Source organism: Mobula birostris, chromosome 14 (assembly GCF_030028105.1).
Source record: "Mobula birostris isolate sMobBir1 chromosome 14, sMobBir1.hap1, whole genome shotgun sequence".
NCBI classification, from domain to species: Eukaryota; Metazoa; Chordata; class Chondrichthyes; order Myliobatiformes; family Myliobatidae; genus Mobula; species Mobula birostris.
This window is the reverse complement of record NC_092383.1, coordinates 65,069,163-65,087,750: the sequence shown is the minus strand read 5'-3', so window position 1 is coordinate 65,087,750 and position 18,588 is coordinate 65,069,163. Positions and strand designations below refer to the sequence as shown.

The window sequence follows — 18,588 nt, the reverse complement described above, 5'->3', positions numbered from 1 at the left end:
GTTTCCTATCACCACAACAGGTCTATGTGGACGCAGTCTCACCGGTTCTCCTCTCGGCCTTGGATTACATGGACATTGGTAATTCCTATGTCAGGCTACTGGTTATTGACTACAGCTCAGAGTTCAACACTAGCATACCCTCAGTTCTAATCAACAAGCTCCAAAACCTGGTCCTCTGTACCCCACTTTCAAACTGGATCCTTGACTTCCTCACCGGGAGACCACAGCCTGTGTGGATCGGAAATAGCATCTCACCACTGATGATCAACACTGGCATACCTCAAGAATGCATACTTAGCCCACTGCTCTACGCTCTCTACACCGATGACTGTGTGCTGGGCACAGCTAAAACACCATGCAACTTTTGTTGGCTGAATAATTTCAGATGGTGACGAGGAGGCATACAAGAGCGAGATGGTTGAGTGGTGTCACAGCAAGAGTGTCAACATCTGTGAGACCAAGGAATTGATCGTGGACTTCACAAAGGGGTAGTCTAGGGAAGACACACCAGTCCTCCTCGAGGGGTCAGTAGTAGAAAGGGTGAGCAGTATCAAGTTCCTGGTTGTCAACATCTCTGAGGATCTCTTGTGTACCCAATACATTGATGTAATTACAAAGAAGGAACAACAGTGGCTGCATTTCATTAGGAGTTTGAGGAGAATTGGTATGTCACCAAAGACACTCACAAATTTCTAGGCATGTACCCTGGACAGCCTTCTAACTGGTTGCTTCACTGTCTGGTATGGGAGGGGCCAGTGCACAGGCTTGGAAAAAGCTGCAGAGAGTGAACTTAGCCAGCCCCATCATGGGCAGCTTCCAGTACATATTCAAAAGGTGATAACTCACAGAGGTGCCATCCATCACCGAGTACATGCCCTCGTCTCATTGCTACCATCAAGGAGGAGGTACAGGATCCTGAAGACACACACTCACTATTTCAGGGCAGCTTGTTACCTTCCACCATCAGATTTCTGAATGGACAATGAACTCATAAACTCTACTTCAGTATTTATTTTCCCCTCTCCTTTTGGGCTACTTATTTAACTTAATGTTATTGTAATTTATAGTTTTTATTATTTTGCATTGTACTATACTGCTGCTGCAAAAGAAAAACAAATTTCACGATCTATGCCAGTGATATTAAACCTGATTCTAATTCTGATTCCACATTCAGCTCAGACATGATAGTAATGGTGGAGGAAGTTGTTATTGTGCTGTGGTATGTGACATGTTTGGCCATAAGGCCACAGTTTGTGTGGTTTACTTTTCTGCTGTTGTTGGGGTTTCACATTGCCTAATCAATGCTCAATTTTGAGCTGTTCTGATTCCATCACAGTTAGTACAATTGTAGCGTCACACAACAAAATGGAGGGTGTTCTCAGTATGATGGTGGAAATTGGTCTGCAGAGTATCTGTGGTAGTCACTACTATCAAATGCTATAACCATTAGATGCATCAGCCATGAACAGTTTGTCTGATCCTCAATAGTATGGCCCATGACAGACACCCAATTTAGCAGCTTGTCCTTCAGGGCTTGACTAGCTTACTCATTTGTGGTGCTACTAAACTATCCTAGAAGGCCCCCTTGTGTCCTTGCCACTTTCAGTGTTTCTTCCAAGTATTGTTTAGCATGGGGAAGCTCTAACTCATTAGCTGAGGAAGGTCAGAAGGTGGTAACCAGGAGAACCTTTCTTTGCCCGCGTTTGAAGTCAATGTTGAGTGCTCCAAGTGCTATTCATTTCCCTGTCTACCACTATACCACCACCTCTGATTGTTACTTTCAGTGGGATAGGACATACCACTGTAATGGAGATGTATGATGCATTACCTCTGAGATATGATTCTATGTATATATCTGTAGGTGGGACAGTTCTCAAAAATTTAATCCTCAAGTGTTTCTGAGGACAACTTTGCAAGATTCACCAGATTGGTAGCAACTGAGCCTTTTCCAAGTTCTGTACCCAAATCAATGCCAGATGATGCTGAAGGTTTAAAAGAAACAAAAATATTTTCCTATTATATCTTTTAGCTCATTTGCCCACTCCTTCTTGAATGTTATTTCACATTGTGTGGCTGATTTGACGGCTAAATCTGATGAATATTTTCTGGTTCAGCCATCACACGTTAGAGTCCTTTCATCAGTTTGGTTGAAGAGACCCACAGTTGCCTGTCATATAACAAATCCACACGCAATGGTGGAAAGGATTTCTAATTCACCCCTTTCCTGCAAAAAAACTTGTGAGTCCAGATGCTATTTTGATAAACTCCAAGGAAACTCTCTTCACAACTCATCACTCATCTCAAAATTGAAATAAGAGAGAATATTAAAATGCAACTGAGCCTTAAAACAACATTATACGAATTTGAAAAAAAAACATTTTCTATCTTAATAACTGAGTTGGGCTGGAAATTTCAATTATGGACCACAATAAGCAAAATATCTGGTTTCAATGAACTCAAAACAAAGCAATGAATCAGTTTGTAATGGCAACATGATTTCCCACCATCTCAAATCCTCTGAAGTTTTCAAAACCTAAGCTCCTCTATCCAAGTAGTGCGTAACTATTTCAAATACTGGCAGATATTTTCCAGCGCTTGGTCTGGGGTCAAATCTGTCCCCATCCAAAACAGTTTAACAATGTCAGGCCAAAGGAAACTAAAAGAACATTTATAGAAGTTATAAGAAAAAGATGTAGCAATGCTGCATTTTCTAGGAAGCATTTATGGTTACATAGAAAATAATGAGTATTTATGTTACTGTTATTGATTAAGTATGACCTTATAAAAATTACAAACAGTGAATTGACTCTACATCAGAATATTTTCAATCTTGCCTCAAGCAGTTGTTTTTTTCCCTCCAGTAGCTTGCCTTTGTTGCAATCATGGAACTCTTTAGAATATTCCAGTACTTTCTTTAGGGGTATTTGCAATTTTGTTACACTTATTCAAATCTATTTTCACTTTTATACCTTAATCCTTTAAAGAAACAAGTACAGGTGACCCCTGCATTAGAGGAAGTCTGTGCTCCTAGAAAACAGGCCACATGATTTTCCAATACATCATGGGATTATCTGCATATCCACAAAAAAACACAGATTGTAAAAAAAATTGTTAACAGGTGAGATTCTTGTCCTGATGTAGGGTCTTGGCCTGAAACATTGACTCTTCATAGATGCTGCCTAAGCTGCTAAGCTCCTCGGGCATTTTGTATTTATTACTCTGAAAAAAATTGTCTTGATTCATTTACATTTTTCACATAAATTTCGCGAGGGTGAATTTCATTCCATATCACAAATTTTTAGATAATAATTTGGAAATTCTGTAAGGGTGAAATTCTGTAACACAAATGAGTACAGTGTAGAGGTGGCTGTAACATATTCTGTTGTGTCTCCTTGTGACTCAAAACTAGAGAAGTCATTTGGAGTTATTTCAAGTAACACATTTCTGCATAATTTCAATCTAGTTTTAGGGCATTTCTTCTGTGATATGATTTGATTGTTTTAACTAGAATATGTAGGAAAGTTTAAAAATATATTGAGACACCGATAAATAAAATAAATGGATTTCAGCAGACTTGGTAGTAGTTCTGAAATACATCATAATATTGGTGTTTCTACTCTCATGGCCTATATTCCTGACTCAGGAAATTTGGAAATATGTCCCTCTTCCAAAAATGGAAGTCTGATATGCAATGAGGTTATAAGGCAGAAAGAGTTGCTGGGTTGTATTATGCAGATTGATGAATTGGTGGTCCTGAATGGAATTGACACCAGTTCACCACCAGCACCAAAAGAACTCTCAAACTTCTGTGCATGCATGGTCAAGCACATAAGTCTGTGATTGGTTGCATATGCTGGGACATCTGATAGTCCATACCAACACTGTACCCACCACAGAGTTGTTGAGAAATGGAGCAACAACTCACTGGGGACTGAATCGAGATGCTTTTCACCTCTGGCCCCCCAGATCTGCTAGCAAAGATTAGCAACCCCTTCGAATCAATGGGGTTACTGGCTCAGTGGAAGAAGTCAGTGTTTGACTTATTCTAATCCATTTCAATGTGTTTAATTATTGATTAGATCTTTATCATGCTTCAATTGAATTTACTTTCAATATGTAAATAATATGTCAAATCATTTAAATCTACTTGAATTTTCAACGTGTTTCCGCCTAAGAAAATGCCTCTAGCAGCTGAGGAGTAGTTAAAGCCTATCAGTGCATTCTTCCAGGAGCCAATATGTGAGACCTGCTGTTTGCTCTTAATTCTGCTCTGCCTCACCAGGTGCCTGGAAAATAGGAAGGCTCAGCACATTCTTACCTCCCCATCTGAAAAAGTAGATCCAGATGGATAGGTAGTCCAGGACACAGTCCACTGCGCAATCTTGCTGATAATTGTCTCTTAGCTATTTTTTGTGTCAGTTTTTGAAATACAATTTACCAATCTGATAATCAATCTGTGCCAGATAAATCCATCCCTTCACAGAATAACCAAGTGCTGAGAGGCATCACAGTGCTTTCAAAAGACTCCATTGCATTCAGTCAACCAACTAAACTGAAAGTACTGCACATCTATTGATTCTGTGGGTTCATTCTTAACAGCAAACGTCTGCAGTTCAGATATAATACTAGTTAGTCCAGACAAAAGTTTCCTGTAACTCTATTTTTAGTAGAAGTTAATATTCTACACTAGTCAGAGTACATTTTTTCTCAGTAGCCACATCTGTAGCAATTTGGAACAAGGTAGTTGATTTATTGTTTCCACAAAATCATTTTGGTGTAAGGAGTCAAGTCCAAAGTGGAGCTTACATCTCTCCATGGACAGATTTTCATCCCTTTAATCAGGGCTGGTTTCAAAGCTCCATCATAGTTTTGCAATGCTGCCTATTTCACTAGTCTAGCAATATGAAGTGATTACAAAAATTTCTTAGACCATAAGACATGGACGTAGAAGAGGGATTAGGGAATTTGGCCCATCAGATCTGCTCCACAAATAAATTCTTTAAATAAATTATTCTATATATGTGTTTCAGTATCAGTTTTTTAACTGCATTGTTACTGAATAAACAATGATAGGGACTTAGCATGCAAGTATGGCTGCATTGCAAATGACTTACTAAAGGCAGCAGTCCAACATGTGCCTTACACTATCTTCATTTTTACTGTTGCACAAAGCATTAACTGATATAATTCCTTTGCAAACTGCCCAGCTTTCTTGGAGATATCTGGTTTTATCTATACTGAGAAAATACGATCCACAGTTTAATCAGTGAAACTAATAGCTATTTTGGCTTTGCAACCTGGGAAATATAGGAATGTAATGGATAAAGAGTTTACAAGATCTATATAAATGTGCATAGGCAAAAGTATGACAACAATATAATTTGTTTGATTATGTACCCAATTTGGCATTATTATATAAAATATGCCAGTTAATTTTTAAAATGAAACTAAATGCATTTGTATGGATGGATTTCCCATGAGTGTAGAAGGGGTAGCTATAATTAATGTTTTTAAAACCATAGGGGCTCAGCTGGTTAGAGAAGGGTAATTTTTTCTCTGATGCCAAAATTCAGAACAGATGGAATGTAATGGGGAAAATGTGATGGCGTCCACCTTGTAAGAAATAAATATAGAAAAGCAAAGTATTTTTAATGTGAAAAACTGAATGAAGATCCTTCATCACAATAAAGCTATGGGAGTTAACATACTGGTAGAGCACATAATTTAGGAAGGTAAATTACATGTTGGTCTTTACTGCAAGAATAAACAATCTTGCTGTAATTACATCGTGTTCTGGTGAGATCCTACCTAGAATAAATTCCAAAGGCTTCGTCTCTCTTCTGATGAAGAATATTCTTGTGAATTGGGCAGCACAGCAAAGGTTCACCAAACTGAATCCTGGAATGTCAGGTTTAACCATGAAAGAGATTAAAGATACTGATTGAGAAATGATTTCATTGCAAGACATAACATTCTTAACCAACGTGATATGGATGACATTTCTCCTGGTTGGAGTATCTACAAATGAGGCTCACAGTCTTAAAATAGGCAATTGGCTGTTTGGGACTGAGATAAACAAAGGGTAGTGAATCTTCTAAAATCTACCTAAATGGGCTCTGAAGACTAGCTACTGAATAGAGTCAAGAGAATACAATAGATTTTTGGATATTATGGGAGTCAAGGTTTATGGAAAGAAAAACAGAAGTCAAAGATCATCCATGGTCTTATTCAATGACAAAACTAGCACAAGAGGAAAAAATTTACTTCTGCTTGCATTTCTCTCATTCAAATATTCATAATGAGAAACAATTACAAAAACAGAACAATGCCATCTAAGATCTATATCAGCAGCATGTTGTCACATAAGAGACAGCTGAAATCTAGCATTAAGATAGAAAATACTGGAAAGCTCAGCGACATTTGGAGAAAGAACAAAATAGCCAAATAAATCTTATTGCAGAAATGTTATAGACAAAGCAAGCTTTAAGATGCAGGGAAGAGATTAATAGTTAAAAACCAAAAGGATTGATATTGATAGGTTAGGGGTCAAGAGAAATAAAATGCATATTTTTTCCTTGAAAGATTATTGATATTTTCATGACTGAAATTGAAAACATTCTTTCAAGGCTATTATTAATAGAGAGCAAAGGTGAAGAAAGGATTTTGAAGGATATATTAGAAATATTGAATTGACTTGTGAGACTGATTCCACGTTCATAAAATCACACTTCAGAAAAATTGGCATTAAGCCTAAATACTGTAGTAGCAGTAAATTATTCTAAAAAGTGCTGCTATAATATGATTTTGTTTAGTAAAATAGGTAGTCTGATAAAAACCAATTTGTTACTAACTGGTTACCAAAATGAAAATTGAATTAAGCCTGGATTTCTTCTCAATAAGAAATGCATACAGCTTCCTATCACACCCGTACATTAGTTAGGTTTAAGTGGGATGTTTGTTACAATGGTGCCCCATATGGCCCAAAGATAAGTTGCCAAGTCTACATGCTCTCCGTCAAAATGATTATTACCTCTTGCCTCCATTCTTATTCAGTTCATCCACTGCTGGACCCCTTGTCATTGTATTTGTCACTTACAGACATGTCTTCTCCCGTGTGATCTCCTGCCAACATGCAATTTTTCATGTCATTGGTTCACAACATATTGTTCGTAAGCCACACACGGCCTGCAAGATCTTTCCTTCTGGTGTGCTCTAGCTAACTACCTAAAATGTTTTTCTTTTTAAAGATTGATTTTATTTGTCACATGTATATATGAGGTTTAAAAAGGCGCTGGTGAAGCACAGTGATGACTTCCTGGCAGCAAAAACAACCATTAACTACTTTATTAATCACACTTTTACTGATAAACGATCACTGCAATCAATAGTCTGTAATTTCCCTTTCGGAGTCGAGCTTATGAACCATCTGTGTGTCCTAACATTTTTGCAATGTGAACCAAAGTCTCAAAGGTGCAGAACAGTTGCGGTGTGGCCGAATCGAGGCAGTGGGGCCCAGGCCCGAGAGCGGTGAATGAGCCAGTGTTTGGCTGCTGGAGCAGACTTGGAAACAATTCATAGGAGAACCTAAATGAAGCAAAGTCCAGGCAGTGGGGCCCGGGCTCGATTGTGAAGGAGAAGCCAAAGATTGATCGATTTAAGTACCAGGCCAAATTAGAAAGGTGGGGTAATGACTGAATTGTGGCAGCAGGTCCTGGGTCCAAAAGTGTATTGAAGCTGCAGGGTCCAAAAGTCAAAGTGAGAAATAATCCATTATTTGGCCAAATCAAGTGCCGGGCCAGATTGAAAAGGTCAGGGTGTCGGGGCAGGAGGCGAGAAAGACGTGGAGTTCAGCTCGCTAATCTGTGACATTTATTGGTCTCTGTGCTGAACTGAGGCTCTGGCCTGCAACTAACGGGCTCTTGGATTGGTTGTCACTGTCTTCATGGCTGTGGACTCACCTTCGTGAACTTCAGTTCCAAATGTTATTTTGTTTGTTTTTATTGTTTGCACAATTCGATTTTTTTTCTGCATGTCGAGTGTTTGATGGTCTTCTTTTTCTTAATGGTATCTGTTGGGTTTCTTTGCTTTGTGGCTGCCTGTAAGGAGATGAATATCAAGGCTGAGTATAGTACACGTACTTTGACATTAAGGGTACTTTGAACTTTGAAACATGAAGTATCAAATCAATCAGCAAGGATTGTGCTGGGCAGCCCGCAATTGTTGCCATACTTTCAGTGCCAACATAGCATGCCCGCACCTCCCTGAAACGTGGGAGGGAACTGGAGCACTCAGAGTAAACCCACTCAGTCGTGGGGAGAATGTATAAACTCCTAACAGGCCGTAGCAGAAATTGAAACCTCGCCAGCGAAGGCAGGAGCAATAAAGCAATGTGTTAATCTATTACACTAACGTGCTACTCTTTTTAGTTCTAGTTCATCGTCAATGCTTTGCAACATAAACATTCGACAAATCTCAAATAAATCTGTCAACCACTAGTTTGCTCTAACTGAAAGCACTTGACAAATAGAGCTACTTGTGGTGAATGAGAAGAGCTCCTCCATTCCTGTAATGTGCTAATTTGGTTTTGCTTTTCCGTAATAATCATTCAATAGCTGAAACACAGAAAGACGGCATTATCTTAATGTAATGTGAGCAAAACAGAAATAACAAACGTGAAGGCCACTTATTCCAACTTCTGTTATCAGGAAAGACTGAAATCCATTATTAAGGATATCAGTAAGACATTTAGAAAGTTGTAAGCTAATTACTGGGTAGCACAATAGCATAGTGGCTAGCACAATGCTTCACAGTAGAGGAAACCAGGGTTCAATTCCCTCCACTGCCTGTAAGGAGTTTGTACATTCTCCCTGTGACCACATGGGTTTCCTCCGGGTGCTCTGGCTTCCACCCACACTCCAAAAGTTGGTAGGTTAATTGGTCATTGTAAATTGTCCCGTGATGAGGGTAGGATATCGGGGTTGCTGGGTTGTATGGCTCAAAGGGCCAGAAGGGCCTGTTCCATATTGTATCTCAATGAATTCAAAAAGACACAGAATCAATTTCAGCTTTATGAAAGGAAATTCATGTTTGACACGTTTCCCAGCATTCTTTAAGGATGTAACAAAAGAGTGGATAAAGAAGAACCAGTAGATATAGGGTATTTGATTTTCCAGAAGGCAATTGGGAGATCACACCTGGAGTACTATGTAATGTTCACCATATTTAAGAAGCATCATATTGAAGACAATGTAAAGAAAATTCACTGGTTGATTCCTGGAAGGAAGGAGTTCATGAATCATGAGAGGTTCTGGGAGTGATTCTGCATTCATTGACATTTAGAAGAATGAGAGGGGAACCTATTGAAATAAATTAGATTTTGTGTTTTATGTTGAGAGGGCATTGGGGGCTAACATGAGCCAGAGAGGGGCATACGTACAGAACAAAGGGTCATCCACTGAAGACACAGTTCAGGAGAAATTGCTTTTGCCATGGTGCAGTGACTCTTTGGTATCCTCTGCTCTTGAGAGCCATGAAGGCACATTTATTAAACCTGCTTCAGAGGTAAAGTGGGGTTGAGGCCAAGATCAGACCAGTCATGACCTTATGGAATGGTGAAGCAGGTTTGAAAATCAAATCAGGCTCCTCCCACTCCTGTTTCTAAGTTCCCAAATCAAACAATTGAAGTATCTAAACTGCCACAATTTTTTCACCAGTTCTGTTGTGACATTATTCTTCTCTCTCACTCTCTTTCCTGCTCCAGTGCCATAAATATGGTAATTAGCATGCAATATATCCAAGCAGGAATTTCATGATATTTTTAGGAAAATTACATTCATATATTCCAAAATTAAATGCTCTATCCCTCATTTTGGTTCAGTACTATGCTGTGGATCAAACGTTTGATTTTCAGTCTGTAAAACATGGGTAGGAGTCCTATGCATATTTGGTAGTGCCTAACTCCTTATTTGTAAGCTTACTGGTTTATATGCAGGATATATGACCTGTATGTTGACAGCTGTATGGTGCAGACTGTAATAGTAACCATAAGCCAGTAGCATGTCATGAAAAAGTAAAACTTATAAAACTAAAGAAGCAAAAACCTGAACAATCCCTTGACTACTTGCAATTAATTAAAGAAGAAAACTTAAGACAATTATTTACAATTGAAGTAAGGAATAGATTTCAAAGTCTAGAAATAGAATCTGTTGAAGATGATAGCAATCATGTAGAAATGATGCTTAACTCTCTAAAGGATGCCTTGGTAGAATCAGCAAAGTCAGTGATTCCTAACAAAGAAAAAAAGCACAAAGAATAAATGGATGACAGATGAAATCAAAAATCTAATGGAAGAAAGGAGACGGAAGAAAGCAAATCCTGTAGAATATAAGTCCTTAGATAAAAAAGTTAAAAGCTTATGTCAAAAAGCCAAAGGAGAATGGTTAAACCAGGAATGTGAGCAAATAGAAAGAATCCCTATTACTGATCCAAAAAGGCCACATCAACAAATCAAGAATATCACTGGTAAAAAGCTCCTCTGTTCTTCAGTTGGATGTTTAAAAGTAAAGCATGGTACCATTATCATGGAAAAAGATGAGATTATGAACAGACTGAGTATATTCAGGAATTGTTTGAAGACGATCAAGGAGAAAAACCAGAAATTAAGAAAAACATTGAAGGTCCAAGTATTTTAAAACCTGAAGTTCATAATTCAATAAATAAGATGAAGAAAGGAAAGGCAGCAGGTCCTGATGAATCAGTAATAGAGCAAATTATCACCCTTGAAGATTATGGAATTGAAAAACTTACTGATTTAATCAATGACACTTATGAGACTGGAATAATACCAGAAGAGATAAAAAATCAGTATTTATCACTCTTCCTAAGAAACCTGGAGCAATAGAATGTGAATTACATAGGACCATAAGTTTAATATCACCAAGATACTTCTAAGAATTTTGATGACGAGAGCTAAAAGTAAGATACAAGCTGAAATAGGTAAAGAACAATGTGGTTTTGTGAAAGACAAAGGTACAAGAAACACAATATTGATGTTGATACAATCAGAACGAGCTATTCAAGTGCAAAAAGATTTGTTTGTTTTATTGACTACACAAAAGCATTTGATAAAGTGAAGCACAATAAGTTATTTGAAATATTACAGAAAACTCTAGATCTAGATTCGAAAGACCTCCGCCTGAACAGAAATCTGTACTGGGAGCAAACTGCCGCTGTAAGAATAGATGGAGAAGTGAGTCAGTTTATGAAAATCAAGAGAGGCGTTAGACAAGAGTGTGTTTTCTCCCCTGATTTATTTAATGTGTACAGTGAAACAATATTACAAAAAATAAGAGACATCTGGGAATCAAAGTTGGTGTGAAAACATCAATATTTTCATATATGCAGATGACACTGTGTTAATTGCAAGAACGGAGGAAGAACTACAAAATATAATTGATATAATTGTTGAAGAAAGTGCAACAATGGGTCTATCTATCAATTGCAAAAAGTCAGAATGTATGGTGATATCCAAAAAGAAGGAGAATCCTATCTGTAGGCTGAGAATAAATGGAGAAGGCATAAAACAAGTACAGAAATTTTGCTACTTAGGAAGCCGGGTGACATCAGATGGCGATGTGAGATGGACATCAAAAGAAGAATAGGGATGGCAAAAGACACCTTTACGAGAATGAAGAGTATACTGACCAACACTAAAGTAGGCATCACAACCCACCTCAGAGTACTGAAATGTTACGTTTATCCAGTTATGTTATATGGCTCAGAATGTTGGACAATATCTAGTAACATGAGGAAACAAATTGTAGCAGTAGAGATGTGTTTTTTGAGAAGGATGCAAAGAATATCATGGATGAAACGAATATCTAATGAGGATGTCATGAACAGAGCAAACACAAAAAGAGAAATAATGTATGAGATCATGAAAAGGCAACATAACTTCATTGGACATGTGATTAGGAAAGAGGAGTTAGAATGCACGGTAATTATGGAAAAGATTGAAGGGAAGAAAGCAAGAGGAAGACAAAGACAAATGATGATGGAGACAGCAGCCAGAGAACTGGAAATGAATACCAATAAATTGATCCACTTGACCCGAAACAGGAGTATGTGGGCCATGGCAGTCAAAGCATAAACTGGGCACTACACCTGATGATGATGATGATGATGATGTTGTTGACAGCACAAGACTTTACCAAAGCACAGTGGCATGCAAAAGTTTGGGCACCCCTGGTCAAAATTTCTGTTACTGTTACTGTGAATAGCTAAGTGAGTAAAAGATGAACTGATTTCCAAAAGGCATAAAGTTAAAGATGACAAATTTCTTTAATATTTTAAGCAAGAAAACTTTTTTATTTCCATCTTTTACAGTTTCAAAATAACAGAAAAGGAAAAGGGCTCGAAGCAAAAGTTTGGGCACCCTGCATGGCAGTACTTAGTAACACCCCCTTTGGCAAGTATCACAGTTTGTAAATGCTTTCTGTAGCCAGCTAAGAGTCTTTCAATTCTTGTTTGGGGGATTTTTGCCCATTCTTCCTTGCAAAAGGCTTCTAGTTCTGTGAGATTCTTGGGCCGTCTTGCATACACTGTTCTTTTGAGGTCTATCCACAGATTCTCGATGATGTTTAGGTCAGGGGACTGTGAGAGTCATGGCAGAACCTTCAGCTTGTGCCTCTTGAGGTAGTCCATTGTGGATTTTGAGGTGTGATTAGGTTCATTATCCTGTTGTAGAAGCCATCCTTTTCACATCTTCAGCTTTTTTACAGATGGTGTGATGTTTGTTTCCAGAATTTGCTGGTATTTAATTGAATTCATTCTTCCCTCTACCAGTAAATGTTCCCCATGCCACTGGCTGCAACACAAGCCCAAAGCATGATCGATCCACTCCCAGCACATTTGATAACAGCACATTTGGAAAGCGGTGAAATGATCGGACAAAGTCAGCATGGATTTGTGAAAGGAAAATCATGTCTGACGAATCTCATAGAAATTTTTGAGGATGTAATTAGTAGAGTGGATAGGGGAGAACCAGTGGATGTGGTATATTTGGATTTTCAGAAGGCTTTTGACAAGGTCCCACACAGGAGATTAGTGTGCAAACTTAAAGCACACAGTATTGGGGGTAAGGTATTGGTGTGGGTGGAGAGTTGGTTAGCAGACAGGAAGCAAAGAGTGGGAATAAACGGGACCTTTTCAGAATGGCAGGCGGTGACTAGTGGGGTACCGCAAGGCTCAGTGCTGGGACCTCAGTTGTTTACAATATATATTAATGACTTGGATGAGGGAATTAAATGCAGCATCTCCAAGTTTGCGGATGACACGAAGCTGGGTGGCAGTGTTAGCTGTGAGGAGGATGCTAAGAGGATGCAGGGTGACTTGGATAGGTTGGGTGAGTGGGCAAATTCATGGCAGATGCAATTTAATGTGGATAAATGTGAAGTTATCCACTTTGGTGGCAAAAATAGGAAAACAGATTATTATCTGAATGGTGGCCGATTAGGAAAAGGGGAGGTGCAACGAGACCTGGATGTCATTATACACCAGTCATTGAAAGTGGGCATGCAGGTACAGCAGGTGGTGAAAAAGGCGAATGGTATGCTGGCATTTATAGCGAGAGGATTCGAGTACAGGAGCAGGGAGGTACTACTGCAGTTGTACAAGGCCTTGGTGAGACCACACCTGGAGTATTGTGTGCAGTTTTGGTCCCCTAATCTGAGGAAAGACATCCTTGCCATAGAGGGAGTACAAAGAAGGTTCACCAGATTGATTCCTGGGATGGCAGGACTTTCATATGAAGAAAGACTGGATGAACTGGGCTTGTACTCGTTGGAATTTAGAAGATTGAGGGGGGATCTGATTGAAACGTATAAGATCCTAAAGGGATTGGACAGGCTAGATGCAGGAAGATTGTTCCCGATGTTGGGGAAGTCCAGAACGAGGGGTCACAGTTTGAGGATAGAGGGGAAGCCTTTTAGGACCGAGATTAGGAAAAACTTCTTCACACAGAGAGTGGTGAATCTGTGGAATTCTCTGCCACAGGAAACAGTTGAGGCCGGTTCATTGGCTATATTTAAGAGGGAGTTAGATATGGCCCTTGTGGCTAGGGGGGTCAGGGGGTATGGAGGGAAGGCTGGGGCGGGGTTCTGAGTTGGATGATCAGCCATGATCATAATAAATGGCGGTGCAGGCTCGAAGGGCCGAATGGCCTACTCCTGCACGTATTTTCTATGTTTCTATAACGGTTGGAGAGGGGTTCTTTTCATGAAATTCTGCACCTTTTTTCCTCCAAACATACCTTTGCTCATTGCAGCCAAGAAGTTTGATTTTAACTTCATCAGTCCACAGGACTTGTTTCCAAAATGAATCAGGCTTGTTTAAATGTTCCTTTGAACCTTTTGAATAGAACTTTTTGGCTGCAATAAGCAAAGGCATGCTTGACTCACAGTGCATTCTTTGGACTCTTGACAAAGCATTCCACCAAGCCATTTGCGGCTGGGTGGTATGATGTAGATGTAATCTGCCATATTACATTCATTTTCAGGAATGACTGAAACTGTTCTGCAACAAACTGTGGTCCATTGTCACTGACTAAGTGTTCTGGAACACCAGTCCTTGAGAAGAGGCTTCTGAACATGTCACCAGTGTGCAAGGCTGTAGTGGAGGCTATTGGAAACACTTCTGGCCACTTTGTACCTGCATCCACTACTACGAAGAAATTTATGCCCATCTACAAAATCTGCATGAATCCTCTGCTAAGGCAATGCAGGCTATTCTCAGGGATGGAGGGGCACTGCTCTGATATGGAACCTGTATGGACTCGATAGGCCTAATGGCTTTCACAATGGGGTGAGTATTCTATGATTCTGATTTGGTATCCAAATCCTTTTATGGCTTTGTGGTACCTAACCTTCACAGGCAGCATAACAACTCTTACATTCCTTCAATTTCTTTCATACTCTTCCCCTCATTATTGGCAGCCATGTCTTCAACTATGTGGGAAGTATGTTCTGAAACTAAACATCAAAGAACAAAAAAAAAAATCAGGAAATTCCTTGAGGCTGCTCTGGCTTCAGAAGTGAGGCAGAATTCTTTATTCACACATCAATTCTCAATTGCAATGAAGCTTCCCTTTTTTTTTGGCTAAAGCCTAGTCTGCACTGAGCTGTTCCTCTTGTTTTCTTCACATCCTTAGGTATGTACGTCATAATTTCTGCATGTCCTAAAATGTAGATCTATTCAAAGATTCAAGTGAACTTGGTTCATATCATAAGTCCCATCAGTGCAATGATGCAGTTAATGGTGCTTTCTACTCAGCTTGCTGATTGGTTCCTGTGGAGCTTGTTGAGGATTGATATATTATTTCAGTGTAACTACCAGTACAATTAAGATGAATCTTAATGATCATGAAACAAATCAAGTGGATCTTTGCTGCACTTCATTTATTACAAGCACATTTTTTCTTAAGTAGATTAAAACTGTGCAGGACACTCCAAGTGCATTCTCACAAAGGCCTTACACAATTGCAGTAATACTTCCATTAGCCTGTATTCAAATCGTCTCATAATAATGGGTAACATACCGTTTGCTCTCTAAACACTGTACCTACATAACAGCCCCCAGTAACTTATCTACGTGCACACCCTAATCCTCTTTGAACAGCAACATCTTATAATCTCTCCCTATTTAGCAAATACCCTGACTTTTGGTTACGTGCACTGAAGTGGATAGCCTCAGCTTTTCCCATAAACTATTCCATCTTCCAGTTTCTTGCTCACTTGTTCATGTCCCTCTGATGCCTCTTTACATCCTCCTCCCTACTCACAATCCCATTTAGTCTTCTATCCACAGCAAACTTAAACAGATGACATTTAGTTCTTTCAGCCAAATCAATGTTGTAGATTGTGAAAATCTGAAGTCTGTGCACCAATCTCTATAGTATGCTTCCAATCACAGCATGGCAGAAGGAGAATAAACAGTTTATGTCCACTCTGGTTTATGTTCACTAATTAGTCTTTAATACTTTAATCCTCGCCAATGTATTACCCAAATCCTAGCTGTTTTAATACTATTGCTCTGCTTCCCATGCAGGACCTAATAGAAAGCCTTTCACAAATCCAAACAAACGACATTTACTGATTTCCCCTTATCTATCCCTCTGGTCAAATCTTTAAAGAACTCAAAACAAGAGTCTGAATCTCAGCCTGACTTAAGAAATATGAAAAGCCCAAAGGAGGAAGCAAAAATGCGTATTATAAACTGGATTTTGCAATGTACAGGGGACAATACAGAATATTGAGAAATATAACTAAAGCGCTGAGGCAGAGAAGTTAGAGATAGAAAAACTGATACAGTCAAACTCTATTTCTTTTGTTGTGAGGATGAGATTCCATGGGTGTAAGATTATTATCTTCAAAGATGGTTATTCAGTGATAGCTATAATTCATAATACTGAGATTTGGAGCAAGTGTTGATGGACAACAAAATTGGGCTTGATAGTACCCGAGGCATGGATATTACTAAAATGTGTATCCCCTTAATATACCAAAACAATTTCTGAAGTGTGCATATGAATACATATACACACATCAGTGATGTGAAGTGCAGTGTGCATCAACTTAGTAAAAAAAAGATGTATTTAATATTCAACAGAATTATATAGAGTAAACAGATCATGGCATCATCAGTAGGCAAAAATGAGTTGGTATCAAATCCACTCTTCACCAACTGGCTTCTGTTAGCCACATGATATTAAAAATGTAAGCAAAAGATTTTCTCTTTAATAAGATGTTCTGGAAGTGGAGCACAGTAAATGCTTTTAATGCTCTCCATTGCAAAGCCAATTTCAAAAGTCTGTGGGGAGTGGTGCAAAGAGTATCGGAGGATTCTCTGTTAACTTCAAGGCTTTAGACAAATTAAGAAATAGAAGCATTATTGAGCCTTTCTCTTGAATCAAACATGAATAGAAAAATAAGAAGCTTCCCTGAGTAGGATAATGGTATGGAGAGGGAGAAGTAGAAGATTAAGCAAGAAGAGGAGGAAAGGAGACTGGAACCATGCAGTCCCTCAATGCCCAATGTGCTTTGTAAGTGAAGAACAAGTACAATGGCCCTAGTAACCCAGAAACCCAGAATTGCACAAAATTATCATCTTCCGTTTCTAACTGACCATCAATCATCCTCTTAAACAAATGCAAAAAAACCTAACCTAATTAAAAATGTTCAGTCAGAATCAAATATATAATTTAAATCAACACTATACTGTGTATAAGTTTAAACCAATTGAATGGATGCACTATCTCCACTGCTTGCCTTCTGTACATTTTTCATCTTGTTAGTACCGTCAGCCTGAAGACCCACACTCAATGATTCAGAAGCAGCTTCTTCCCTGCCGTCATCAGATTTTCTGAATGATTCATGAACATTATCCCATTATTCCCTCTCTTTGGCACATTTTATTCTGTAATCTATAGTAATTTTATGTCTTTGTAGTATACTACTGCCACAAAAACAGCAAATTTCATGCCATATAAGACTGTGATAATAAACTCAAGTCTGATTCTGTTCTCACAAACTACCAGTCCAGCTGCTGCATTGTGCCTGATGGAGAGCTGACAGCTGTCAGTGGAGAATACTGCCGTGCTGGTATACGACCCCAAGCAGCTAACATGCTCATCTCCACCCAAAGCAAGGAAAAAGGGTGCCATGGTCGTGTAGCATTTAGCATGATGCTGTTACAGCTCGGAGCGATTCAGAATTCAGAGTTTAATTTCAGTGCTGACTGTAAGGCCTTTATATGTTCTCCCGGTGAACCACATTGGGTTTCCTCCAAGTGCTTTGGTTTTCTCCACTGTTCTCTCTATGCTGTGTGGGCCCATGGCCATGCAATACCTGATATGATCCTGCACACATTGCCAGATAGCTGGAATTTTCTTTTATATAATGTTAATATAATTTTGAAATTATGCTAATATGAAGTACCCTGTAATTGTGTTAATGAACATAATCCATAAATTTTCTGAATAATAAACATATCACAACCTTTACTTTGAAACATTTTAGAGGTTCGATGTATTTCTGTTGCTTGTGTTTCAAGTTACAACACTGTTATAAATTGTAACAATAAACACAGAATGAAAGCCAGTAGTTCATTGTTGGATCTGACTGTTTAATTGTTTCTTTCTTTGTAGTTAAACAATTAATGATCTGCTTGTATTTTAAGTATTTCTTATATGCACGTAGCAGTTCAATGTAAGATTCTGGAAACTTTGTTTCTGCATTATTTTATTAAGAGCTACCTCATTGGTTAACTCTTGTCTACAAATTTGAATGCAATTTTTCTTATCTCTGTAGTACAAAAATAACTGACAAGGCAGCACCATCTCTTTTGTCTCACCCTTCACTTATTAGACTTCTATCATTTCAATTTATTTTTGTTCCATCAGCACTTAATAAAACAACTGGGAAGCAATGCATTTTGTGCCTTTTCCTGACTTCTGAATGAACTTTGGATTAAAACATCAGAACCCAACAATGACTAAGTTTCTTTCTCCATGGAGCCACGTCACTCCCCTGGACA

General features: G+C 38.7%; 1 long non-coding RNA gene across 1 annotated transcript; it reads left to right on the top strand.

The window, feature by feature from the left end:
• The first annotated feature begins 12,387 nt into the window (after window positions 1-12,387).
• LOC140209941 (uncharacterized) lies at window positions 12,388-18,024 on the top strand. Its single transcript, XR_011889107.1, has 3 exons — window positions 12,388-12,466; window positions 14,555-14,859; window positions 17,591-18,024. It is a non-coding gene; the product is annotated as an uncharacterized lncRNA (long non-coding RNA).
• Window positions 18,025-18,588: the final 564 nt, after the last annotated feature.